Here is a 12281-nt window from a genome sequence, read left to right on the forward strand (position 1 = left end):
TCTGAGCACATCCCTCCTGAAAATGCGGTAGAGACCCACCTCCTACAGCAGATGTCTCAAGCTAGGCTCAGAGAGTGTCTGGCAATCTCCTGTGGCACCACACAGAAAAGATTCTGAATGTGGGCATAAGCGAAATACAGCTTTTTGAAGGAGACCTACATTTTCCTAATAGTAGAGAGGGGTAATAATTATTCGTGCAAGCTACAACATATAATCCAAACAAAAAAAATCAGTGTCATCCCTCCCCTAATCTGAGGACCAGCTCTATCTCTGAATCCATTTGTGCTTCTCAGAGTAGTGCTCTTCTAACAGATACATACAGCTGTTGTCTAATACTCCCTGCTTAAGAAATTATTTATTATTAATCTCTCTCTAAATCCCAATTAATCCAGGCCAAGATAAAGTGAAAATCAGCGAGCTTGTAACATTTTGAGTGGATGATAAATTAAAAAAAAATTACAAATAAAAGCTTAAAATAAAAGAAAACAAGCCCATGCAGATGAGGCAGCCTCTCAGACATCAAGTCTGCTCACCAAGAGCTTGTCACCTGCTTGAATGTCTGCCTGCTTGCTCTTGGTTCCAGGAAGGCAACCTTTTCTCTCCTGACCAGAATGACCCTAGCCATCTTGTCCGTGACATTTCTGCTGTGCTGGGTTCCTCTCTGCTATTCTCTGTTACTGGAAATACTGCAGTTATTTCTGGTTAATTCTGTCTCGGGTTCACACTTCTGAAGTCCAATTCTTCCTCTGAGCTACCTGGAAAATTCCTATAAGGAAGTGTGAGCCTGTATCTTCATATTTTCCTCTGCAGCTTTCCACTATAGCTGTTTTCTAATTTACAGCATACGTGCTTTGGGATGGCTCTCACTAGAAGCACTCTAGTGTGTTCTGTAGTGTTCTGGAAGAAAAGGTATGTGATTGTGGTCACAAGAGGAGTAGAGCAGTGTACTCCGGACTTCAGCTCTCAGCATTTCCTTGCCTTAATTCCTGTTAGAGCTTAAGAAGGGAAGTCTCTGTTTCCACAGGATACACCTCTGAGCACACACAGAAGAGGAAACAGCGTTGGTGGAGCACAACAGCTTTGTACTCAGCCCTCAATAGTCACGATACCCAGAGATTTAGCTCGTGCTCCGACCAGCAATCCCGAATCATCCACTGTGTTGTATGACAGCTGTTTCCTCCAGTCTTGAGGGGGACTGGATCTCCTGGAAAAGGTACAAGGAAGAAATACTTGCACTCAAGTTCTGCAGCTCAGTCACCTCAAGGCACATGGAGCCATCAGCCTCACCCCAAGCTACCACAGCTGCTGAAGGCTAGAGAATTTGGTGCCTTTATATCCTCTTTAATCTATCACTCAGCTTCACCTATGGCAATAAGAGCTGTTACTTGAAAAGTACTGTCTCAAACCACCCATTTGGTTTTGGAGTATAAATTGAGAGGCTTTTAATATTGACATAAAAGACAAATTTCACAGGGTAATTAATACACAGGCAAGGAGTGGACTTTCTTCACAGGAAAAAATAAAGGGTTTTTTCTGAGACGTCAGGATTGGGAATAGCATAACACTGTCATATGGGAACAAGGCGTACATCTGTGCTTGAAATACTGCTGCAGATAACAGAGAAGACATGACATTATAAAGATTTCCCAAAGCAATGAAACCCAGGATAAGATTCAAAGTAATTCCAATCTGTGATATTAGGCCTGGGAGTAAGTTATTTTAGTGTAAATAAACAGAAGTAAAAAATTTAAAAAACCATTTATTGGTCACCTAGTCAATTTTTTTCATCTTAGCGTCCTCATCCTTTATCATTTTATGTCCCTCCCTCTTTAACAATTTAGCACTGTGCACATCCCCTTTCTCACTGCAGTCTGTGCAGATGCATCAGCCACAGAAACAGTCGCAGAAAACAGATGTGCAATCATTGCTGTGTACCTGAAATGAAAACTTAACTTATTGGGAAGGAATGCCATCAATAGAAATAGGCCATTTTGGCATTTACTTCTTTCTAGTATTAAACAAGATTAAAAAGTGAAGAGCTAGATATGGCTTACTATATGCAGAAAGGGGAGAAGGAAGAATATAACATTACAGCTGGTACCATATGGTAAAAATAATTCCTTAAGATGGTCCATTTGCTTTCAATTTAACAGTTAATAAAATGCTTTTGTTTGATTTTCGCCATTTAGATCTGTAGTAGTTTAGATCCACATATGTGAGGAAACTTCCATTCTATTATCTTTCAGAAACAGTGTCTTTAAATATTTCTCTTCCCACTTTCCTAAGTTTGTATTTTTAGATATTTGGATTTTTCTCCCTTCATTTCTAGCTATGACACTGAGACAGGGAGCTGTACTGTGCCAAGAAGTAAATGACTCATTGCTGTTCACCACTCACATGAAGTTATTAAAGGTGTGAGATATCTATGATTGATAATCTTGTCAAAGGATGTGCCCTCTTTTTGTAAATCTAACGTGAAGTAGTCTTACCATAACTTCAAGGTTCAGGTGCAAAAAGAAACAATAATTTAAGACTTGTGGGTTGCTATTTTTAAGCTTAAATGTCCATCGCCAAGACTCTTGTGTTCAAATACCTTCTTTAAGATTACTATAACCTGCTTTGGAATTTTTCTTGGGTTTATTAAAAAACCTGTTTTAGCACAAAGACATTGAAAAAATCACCAGTTTCAGTGTCGATGTAGAAATCTACAATAATTTGGCTCTGATCCTGTTGCAGCAGATCTGCAAGAAGAATTCTTTCATCCGAAGTACAGCACAGGGCCTCTCCTTAGCCTGAGATCCTGAACGGCACATTGTTAAAGGCAGGATGCCAGAATCCATGGAATAAGGTTGCTACTGTGTTTGGAGACAGAGCTGAAGAGCTTCTTTTCCTCAAGCTTTGCTGAATATAATTAACATGAAAATACACTAGACAGGAGTAGACAGCTTGTGCTCTGTAGCACCTGGAGAGAACTGAGGTTGTAGGAAAAAAACACGTTCAGAATTCTAGAAACTCCAGCTGACTCTTGAAGGTATGAGAAGCTGTCAGGGAGAAAATGCTATGGTAATTTCAGTCACCCTACTGCAAATAAAGTAAATATCCCACAAGAGGAGGCCAATCTAAATTACAAATAATGAAAATAGTAGCAATTTGAAAAAAGTAATGAAAGATCCAAAGAGATAAAGCTCTTGGATTAGGCCTGATGAGTGAGCAGGAGCTGATTCACAATGTGTTAATTCAGAAAGATCCTGAAATGCAGAGCCTTGGCACTGAATCTCAGAAAAGCCAGTGAAAGATAAGGCAAAGCTAATCAGGTGGAGTAACTAACAGGGTAAGTTAATGCTGGAGAGAAGGAGAGCAAGAAGAAGGTTTAGGGTCACTATGTTGAAAGACTAAATATTTTCTAACAGTTAAAATTTTTTAGTCAGTAAACAAAGAAACCAATGCAGCTAAAACAACAACAACAACAACAACAAAAGCTAACAGGTGTGATATTGTATTCTTCAGAACTGGGGGTTGTTTTTAAGAGGAAAATAGAAGGAATCATACATTGGCAAGATAAGCATTAAGGAAGGCCAATACGAAGCATGCAATTTAACAAAGGTATTAAAAAACTAATAATAGAAACTTTTCAAACATCAAAAGCAGGACACCTGCCAGAGAATCAGTGAGCCTGAAAAATTATCTATGTGTAAAACCTAATGTTGATGCCAAGGCTTCACTGTTCATTGCAGGGAAGTTTATGGAGTTTCCCATACCAGGACTGTCCTTTACACAGGAAGAGTCTAAAGATTTATCTCAAACTGAAGTGTTGATACAAGGACTTTTGTGCCTAGACAAAAATGCAAACCACACAATAATTGTTAATCAAGACCATGTGGTGTTTACCTAAATGGTCCAGAGGAGCTCACTGTGAAGGCTACAACTGAGCTGTGGTGCATGATATATTGCTTAAATCAGCCCATGCACAAGAAAAATACAAGGTGATAAATGCAATGGAAAATCTAAAAGAAAAGACAGAGTTAGTGCACATATGGATAATTATGATGTATCTGTAGGAAAGACTTGAAGAGGAGAGTAAAGCCTTCTAGAGGAAAAGTTCTATCTTATAAATCTACCTGAGTTCTTTGATCCAGTCACTGAACTTGTAACCAAGACTGATTCAATTGAAACAGTGATTTTATCAGCAAGCATTTGACAACTTTTAACAGAAATGCTTAAAAGGACCTAAGCTGTCATGGGAGTGGTCTCATAAATTATTAATTTTTTAGAAAATAAAGGGTAAGAATAAATTAGTTGGTAATAAAGTTGGCTTGTTCATTTGAAGGAGGTTACAGGTAAGGCCCATATGAGGAGCTATACTGACTCATGCAGTTCATTGAATGAACTGGGAAGGGACTGAAGGATGAGGTGATTAAGTTAGCAACAATACAGAATTATTCAGGCTAGCTAAAACTAAAGCATACAGTAGGGAGTTGTAGCAGGGCCTCATGATACTAAGTGACTTGCTTCAGAGAAAATAAATAGGGAACAATTAACTGTAGGAATTTATTGGCAACTAATTCAGTTACGAGACAACCAGTTCAAAGCAAACAAAATTAAATATTCTTTCTGCAAATAATTAAAATGGGGAACTCATTGTCACAGGATGCTCTGGAGCCCAAAATTACTTTTATAAAATAATTAAGACAGATTCATGGAAAAAAACTGATGCAACATGGCTAAACACAACAATGTAGATTCAGCCTGTGACTTAAGGAGTCCCTAAACAAATTAGTACTGGAATCTGAGAGGAAAAGGAATGGGAAGGTCATTCTGTAATTGCACTGTTCTTACATTTTTCCCCTAAGCATCCACTTCCGCCTGAATTATGGATAAAGGAATAGAGTTTTGAGCACTGACTCCTAAGAACCGGGAATATCCTGTTTGATTTCTTTATTTTTTTATCTTAGCCATCTGTTTATATTTGTCATATCTTGTAGGTTTGGGACAAGGAAATCTATGTTTAGAGAGCTGTTAGTGCAATTAGGCCAAACAGCATTTAATTCTAGCTCTGAGCTTCTAGGTGTTATTGTAATATGAATGTTGAGCTGACTTTCACAGGAAAGACTTGGTGTATTACCAAAACAAACAAAAACCTCTGTTGAAGAAAATTGAATTGCAATGTCAAGCACTTCAGAGTTCAGAAAGATGTAATTTAAAGCTCACCAAGCAAGATTTAACCTTTGCAGTTCTAGCCTGGCAAAGCTATATGCAAGTGGAAATAACTGCAAAGAGGAGAAGCAATCCAGTGTAGGTGCCATGTTTAACTTGATCTCTTTTTGTATTCATTTATGGTTTTATACACATTCCACTCATATATACACAAAAAGTCATAGAACCTAGTGCTGTAACTGGGCCCTTCATTTTACAGTTTCAGCATGAGTAATGGAAGAGTGCTAAATGAAAGAAAACTGAAATGAGAAATCTGTGACTCAGAAATGTAAAATAAAAGGGAAGAAGGTGAAGCTTGAGGGAATATCACTTGTAGAAGTGATATGCTTTCTTTGGTTAGCAAAGAACTTGTGTTATTAGTAAGCAAACTTAGGTAATTATTTTCAATAATGGAAGTGCATTTGGGACAGCTGGCTTGGATACAAGTGTTCCAGCACTGAACAGGATCCTGTATTGAGTAAGTTGTTGTAGGATTTCCTTAATGATCAAATACAGACATAATATGAAAAAAGAAAAAAGTATTTATGTAATAAAAAAAGAAAAAAGCAAGCATTTAAACATGTGTATGCATCTATTTTGGATGTGAAGAATGAAGGCTGGGAAGTTCAGTTCCTGAAAAAATTAAGAGGAGTTTCCATATTGGTGATTTGCCAGAGAAAGCAGAATCCAGAGCAGCATTATGTCAGAGAAGCAAAATACAGCAACTGAGTGGTGTGGAAACAACAGATGGCCCAGATACTCTGTTTCTCTCTGGTATCTATCTTTCTTCTTTGCAAACTTATTCTAAACTTCAATATCTTTGCATCAGGGCTGTCTAGTTACTAAATGCCACTTTTGGAGTGCTGTTCACCTTATTTCTGCAACAGTTATCCTCAACCACCTCTGTACTGATGGCATGATCTGCTAAGGGTATATAAATTAACACCATCTGAAGTGGAGACCAGTGCCTGAAAGTCTTTATTCTTGAAGACTGTTTTTCCTGTGTAAAAAGTCAAAGTACTGAAAAAATTTTGGCATAAGAGCTGGACTGTGCATACAGCCTGGGTGTCATCCTGTAGGGGCTACAAAAAGTCCTATGGAATATGGTCAGCTTCATTTGACACACTGACTGTTTCCTTTTGTGTCCTATTCAGCAGTGAGTTGCAGGACACTGTGCTGGGCAAGTTGGGATGTTTCTTAGGTTCTCCTTGGGAGGCATCATTTTGTCATTGACTAACACCAGAGGAGGTACCAAGGACCATGAGCAATCTTCTCCCAGCCTCAGCCTCAGTCTTATGAGAATAAGAAGGGCATCTGTAGCTATGCCAGTGAGGCTAAAAGAAGATGAGGCTCACCAATTGTCGTGCTTCTGGGCATAAGCTGAGGTCAGAAAGGTTTGTCTTTTTGCTGTGTTGCAGTGTTTGCCCATACTGTGAGTAAAAAGCATCTAAGATAAACTGATTCCAGTCTGCTTACCAGATGATACCACAAAAGCTAACAGTAAGTTACATCTTCAGGGTAACATTGCTCTTCTTTGAGATCATGATTCATGCTGCTTCTAGATACCTGTACTGTCTCCTGCTGCATCAAATGAATGCTATCTCTCTATTCATGAACTGACAGGAAAGAGGGGTGTTGCATCATTGTAAGTTCCTTACTGTGTGTACAGATCTGCTGTTGACCTGTTCAAGGGTAAATGACCTAAGGTTTCCTGTTTGTTCCTAAGTAGCCTGTCAGTAAATCCTAACTCATGGTGGCTCATGAAAGCAGATAAGCACATTTTTGCTGCCCTAACAACTGATGTTTGGCCTTCAGACCATGAAGAGCAGACCCCTGGCAGGCAAGGACAGATGAATTTTTGCGAGGACCATCAGCTACTTCCAGGCTCCATCTGGAAGTAGCTGAATCCCTCTTTATCATATAGGGATTTAGGCCAGAGGGGTGGGACAGGGGAATGAGACAAGGTCTATAAGTACATCCTTTGAAGAGCTGAGCTCTCACAGCTCCCATTAACTCCCACTGTCCCAAATCAGTGAATTACTAAGTAGCTCTTTTGATCTGGATCATAGTTTGCTTCACCATTGTAGTCTTTCAGACATCTTGCTATCTTTATTCAAAATCTTAGGAAGGAATCATACAGTGAAGACCAATTCCTGTCAGACCCACAGGCATTCTGAATAACAGCATAGGCTGTCCAGGATCATTTCTCAGTGAAAAGCGTATCTTGGCTGCTCACTGAAATGCACAGAAGTTAGACATCACCAAGCATTCCACAGGAACCTTGTGAGAATGAAACCATGAAAATATTGCAGTCTCCTGATTTCTCACAGAAGTAAGAAACAAGGAGAGGGATACACTTGACTGAAACAGGTTTTACTTCAAGGAATTTTCTCTCTTATCCTTCAAGACACGTTTGGGACTTAAGCAATCTTTGTAGAGTGACCAAAAATCTCTATGAGGGTCAAGTTCCCCTAGATCCAAATAGGAATTAGGTGCTCACATTTCTTACGTGCTTAATAAATGATGTAGAGAGCTCATCACTGAACCTCAAGAGGATGCAGTATTATACAACCCCCAAGGAAATTCCCAGATATTGCAGTTACATTATGTACATTATCCTCTCTCAGCTGGGATGTGCATATTCTGTCAAACACAATATTGCAGCAGGCCCATGTATGATTCTAAAGTATTATCTTTGAGTAGCACATCCTGACACGTATACACCCCTGTACCATGGGGAGAAAAAAGTGTCCTGGAATTATAAACCCCATGCTTGCTTTAAAAACAAAGTCAACATATCAGCTTTTAAACACATGACCAGAAATCTGAGCAAAGCATAACCTCACAAAGGTCAAAAAAATGTGTGCAAGTTTGTAGACTAACCAAAGACATTTACAAATCCAAGCAGCTTACGCAAAGCTGTTGTGTTGATATTTCTTTGTGCCATTCATCATTATTTTTAGAAATAGCTAACACAGATAATATGAATTTTAATTTGCAATTGTTTTTACATGTACTCTAATTAGTACAAGGTCAAAAGGAAGGCTTTTGAAAGGAGATATGAGGTCTTTGTTGTCACCAGATGACAGCACGTTGAAAAGTTACCAAAACGCTATGGCAGAATAAAAGGGGGATTTGGGGTTTTGTTTTGCTCCTTAACATGAATTGCTGAGTATTCAGGATTTCTTTGGATCAGAGCTCAGTCATCACTTTCAGAGTGAAGAAATTACTCTTTGACAGGAAAGGGCAAACTGGATTCTTGTTTTCCTACAATTGTATCAACATTTACGGTGGTCTGAACTATGTCCATTGTAGTTTAAACCCACAGGAAGAGGCTCTGGAGAAAAAAAAATCTTTGTGTGAAAATACCCTTACACAGCTTCTAAGGGGTTTTACTTGTTCTTTTCACCAAGAGACAGGCTTCAGAGGCTGTGCCACAGGGCTTGTCCCCAGATTCTAAACCAGGAAAAAGTCCTTCAAGCTGTCTGTCAGCTTTTCACCCAACATGGTTGCAGTACAATTCCCCTGAAGGCTAGCTATGGGAGATTGGGATGCCTCTTTATCTTTGAAGGTCTGAGGGGAACACTGGGGAGCTTCAGAGGGGAACAGCACATTGTCCCTCTCTGGCTTTCTTGTAAGCTCCCTTTAGATACTGGAAGGTTGCTATTATGTTTCCCTGGAGCCTTCTCCGGGCTGAAAAATTCCAGATCTCTCAGCCTGTCTTCACAGCAGAGGTGTTTCAGCCCTTTGGTCATTGTTGTGGCCCTCCTCTGAATCCACTCCAAGAATTCTATGTTCTTCTTTCCTTAGGGTCCCAGACCAAGACACAGCACTGCAGGTGGGGTCTCAACAGAGCAGAGCAGAGCAGAGCAGAGGGGCAGAATCCCCTCCTCACCCTGCTGGCCACACTGCTTGACCTATTGGAGAAGGACCTGGGAGTCTTGGTGAGTGACCAGCTGTCCATGAGCTGGCAATGCCCTTACAGCCAGGGGGGGCAAGAGTATCCTGGGGTGCATTGAGAAGAGCATGGCCAAAGGTGGAGGGAGGTGATCCTGCCCCTCAGCCCTGGTGAGGCCACCTCTGCAGTGCTGTGTCCACTTCTGGGCTCCTCAGTACAAGAAAGACACATAAATATCTCAAAGGCAGGTGCCAAGAGGATGGTGCCAGGCTCTTTGCATTGGTGCCCAGTGACAGGACATGGAGCAATGGCCATAAACTAGAAACAAAGTTTCACTTCAACATGAGGAAGGACTTTTATATGGCAGAGCACTGGAACAGGTTGCCCAGGGAGGTCATGGGCTCTCCCTGTCTGGAGACATTCAAATCCCACCCTGTGTCACCTGCTCTAGGTGACCCTGCCTTGGCCACCTTGTGTCACCTGCTCTAGGTGACCCTGCCTTGGCCACCCTGTGTCACCTGCTCTAGGTGACCCTGCCTTGGCAGGGGCTTTGGACCACATCATCTCTAGAGGTCCCTTCCAACCCTAAGGATTCTGTGATTCTGTGAAGTCTTTCTTCTCAGGTCTGCTCTTAATCCATTCTCCTCCCATCCTGTATTTGCACTTGTGATTGCCCTGAGGCAACACAAAGTAATGGGACCAGCAACTGCTTGGCCTTTGGTTCCACTTAGGAGCCATTTGTGCACTTATTTTTGGAAATTTTAGATGGACCTTTGCAGGCCTAACTTAAAGAAGCTGCACATAACCCTCTCACTCTGTTTGCCTAAGTAAGGATTCCAGGACATGACAAGAAATTTTGCTAAAATGAAACCTTTTTCAGTGTTTTCTGTATCCCAGTGTTTTTTTTGGCTTTTTGTAATACATCAGAAAAATATGCTTTTGATTAATAGATGTATACATTTTTTTTCTTCTGATTTAGTTTTATAATGCAAAAATATTTAAAATATTTTGAATGTTGGAGCCATGAAATATGCTGCTTTATTAAAAATAATGACACTGTCATCAGTTTTGAAATATTGAGAACCAGTTCTGTCCTTGAGGACTTTCTCACTTCTTAATATTTGCACAAAACTCCTCTTTAAACGACTGTACTCAGTAAAAGCAGAGAAAAAATATTCGAGACTTGGACATCAAAATATAAAACCTCCAGATTTTCATCAAAGGATGTGAGACAGGGTTTGTTAAGGACCCCAAAATTCCTGGATGAAATTCAGCATGTGTCAGTAAAGACAACACCACTTCCTGCAAGCTGAATTTAGTGATTGCCATCTGATTACCTGTGTCTTCAGCTGCCTGCATCTGGGATAATACTGACATTGATATTAATCCACGTTGTGCCAGAGTCAAAGGATAATGGCAGCAAGCCTGACTTGTACCTCATGGGATCCAGTAGGAAATACATCATGCATCTCAAAAGTGACCCTGTAACAAGTATCCAGTCATTGGGTGCTGGGCTTCTCCCAAGGGTAGATCAGAACTTGGTGGTGAATGAAATGAGCCATCTCTGCTCAGCTGCTCTTTGCCCTGAGGCCAACAAGTACTGCACATGGCTGTACTGTGGGTAATCTAAACTGCCTTATTGCCTAAACAGTATCCTTGCACCCAAAATGCCTTTTGGTCCTTGTCCTGTGCTAATTCCCAGCTGTAGCTGGGCAGTGTTTGGAAGCCTTTGACAGGCTTTTTTTGAGTTTAGGGCAAAACGCTGCCAGACCTGTGCAGAGAGAACTGCGCAGTTACAGTCGAGTTCCTGGTTCTGGCTGTGCTCCTTTACCTGTGCCAAATTCATTTCCCTCTTTAGGTCTACTAACCAGCATGCAAGACAAGATCACCGAGCTGACTTGTCCCTGCACTCTTCCAGCTCCCATATGCAAGACAGAGAGTTAGACCCCCAGAAGGAACAGCACTTGCCCCTGTACAGTGTGCAGAACACATGCTGGAAAACGGTAGGGAATGTTTCAGCAGCATCTGTCGGCACTACCATGCTGGCAGAACCACTGCACACTGACTTCTCATGCTTTGCTTTGGGATATGTTGGTGGGAGAAGGCTGAATGTTGGCAGCCCAGTCTGTGCATCAAGGCCATGGGTTACTGTAGGCCCTCAATTCTCTAGTGCCTGTGAGCACTAAAACCAACAAGAAACTTCAAGGAATAAAACTTTTTTTTTTTTTTTTTCTTAAATAGCACATGTAGCTGTAAGACAATTTGGGTTCAACTTCTCAAGAGCATAAATCCTCTTGTCGGCAGTCTCATATACATCTACTAAGGAAAGAGTAACTTTGTAATGTCTGCTTCTTAAAAGAAGAGCAATTACAAAAAGAACTAGCCACTAACAACAGTGTCTCTACTTTTATCTTCAAACAACAGATGGTGTTAATCTGGAGCTTTGCATTCCTAAAAGTGCTGGAATCATAAAACTACTTGCTTCCAGCAGCACCCCAAAACACAATGTATTGCTGGGGAAAACAGTCAAAATGATTGATCAGAGCAAAATATGCCTGCTGTCAAACTGACTTCACATGACATTTTTATCTTTTCACAAGACAAGATGTCACCCAGATGACATTTGTGGGCCTCATTTTGTTTTCTAAGGTTGTTTAGTCACAATGTCTAAATCAGGAGTGTTTTGTGAGTCTCGCAAATCTGGAGTAGCTTCTAGTGACTGATACGCTCCATAACAGGATAAGAGTTAAAAGATCACTGTTGTGTTCATATGCCAATTTTTTACTGGAATAAATAGGCAGTCCTCTGCAAGTAGGCCACATTTCAGCTGAGTTACTTCAGATTTACTTCACTGTTAGCAAGATCAGAATCAGTGACTGGCTAGGATGAAAAGTTAAGGTGACACTGAGGCAATTTCTTTTGTAATTCATGTGGGGAAAGCTAAAATAAATAACACGAAAGGCCCCCACATTATTAGCTAGTGTGTTTGAAAGAATCCTGCCGTTGTGTTTTATCTTTTCTTAACTGCAAGCCAGAACATTTAAGATTTAATTATTTAGAGAAAGGGGGGAGGGGAAGTGTGCCTTTTGAAGAAAGTTCCACAGGTTTCCAAACACTTCAACATTTCATCATGGCAATCAGCCAGATGCCAAACAAAATGCGGCTTTCCACCAGGGATCTGACAGGTGGC

This window comes from Serinus canaria, chromosome 2 (genome assembly GCF_022539315.1).
Source record: "Serinus canaria isolate serCan28SL12 chromosome 2, serCan2020, whole genome shotgun sequence".
In the NCBI taxonomy this organism is placed as follows: domain Eukaryota; kingdom Metazoa; phylum Chordata; class Aves; order Passeriformes; family Fringillidae; genus Serinus; species Serinus canaria.